The sequence below is a fragment of the Bison bison genome, unplaced genomic scaffold, assembly GCF_000754665.1.
Source record: "Bison bison bison isolate TAMUID 2011002044 unplaced genomic scaffold, Bison_UMD1.0 scf7180017864512, whole genome shotgun sequence".
NCBI classification, from domain to species: Eukaryota; Metazoa; Chordata; class Mammalia; order Artiodactyla; family Bovidae; genus Bison; species Bison bison.
This window is the reverse complement of record NW_011495066.1, coordinates 195,730-196,926: the sequence shown is the minus strand read 5'-3', so window position 1 is coordinate 196,926 and position 1,197 is coordinate 195,730. Positions and strand designations below refer to the sequence as shown.

Here is a 1,197-nt window from a genome sequence, read left to right as displayed (position 1 = left end):
AAAGAACAGGGTGTGCACAGTCCCACCTATCAACAGAAAGTCATGTTGATGGGCATTTAATATTCACAAGGTCCAAGGGTTTCTAAGTAAAAAAAAACTGATCTCCTGGTGTCTCCAATGAGTGATCACCAAAAAATAGTTCATAACTAGGTAGACCGTCACAAAACCAATTTTAACAGGTACCATTAACTCACATTTAAAAAAAAAAAAGTCACATGAAAAGATGTCAAAATTGCTAAATATTAGGGACGGATTTTCGGTATCACCTCACACCAATCAGAATGGTGATTGTCAAGCACTCTACAAAGGTTAAATCTGCCAGATGCCATGAAGAAAAGGGAACCCTCCACCTCTGTTGCTGTAAATGAAAATAAGTGAAAGCCACTATGGATGACAGCATGGACATGTATTAATAATGAAAATGAGAATGAAATTAGAATATCCCTCAAACCATACACAAATATAAACTTCAAAAGAAGATAAAAATCTAAATGTCGGACAGACACCACGCAATTTTGATGACAATATGATGGCATGCTGTAACATCAATTCCATGAAGTGTGCCCAGAATAATGAAAAATGAACCAAAACTAAGAAAACAGGACTGAATTTACTTTAAAAGTGTTTGCAGAGCAAAGGAACCCTAAATGAAAGAGAAAGACAGTCCTCAGAATGGGAAAAAATATTTGCAAACAAAGACATCCGCAAGGAATAAAGAAGATGGGGTACATAGATGATGAACAGTCACTCAGCCATAACAAGGAGGAAAGAATGCCATGGGTGGCCTCAGGTAATAAAGTAGAGATGATCATAGCAAGTGAGCTGAGGGAGACAAGGAGGGCTATTAGCATAAGATATCACTTGTAGCTGGGATGTAAAATTGATACAGATGAACTTCTTTACCAAAGAGAAACAGTCTCACAGACTCTGAAAAGAATCAATGGTCCCCAGAAAGAAAACAAACAAACAAACAAACAAAAAAAACAAAAAACAAACAAAAAAAACAAAACGTGGGACATGGAGCAATGAATTGATTCAGTCTAACATATGGAGGCTAATATTATTAATTAAAAAAAAAAAGAATCTACAAGGAACCACTGTGTAAACAGGAATCCTATTCAACACTGTAACATCCTATATCAGAAAAGAACCTGGAAGAGAAGATATACACATCTACTTACAAGTGAATCAAGTTGC

At 35.9% G+C, this 1,197-nt stretch overlaps 1 pseudogene; it reads right to left on the bottom strand.

Moving 5' to 3' along the window:
• LOC104981017 overlaps positions 1-1,197 on the bottom strand; it is a 70,387-nt pseudogene that overhangs the window by 38,485 nt on the left and 30,705 nt on the right.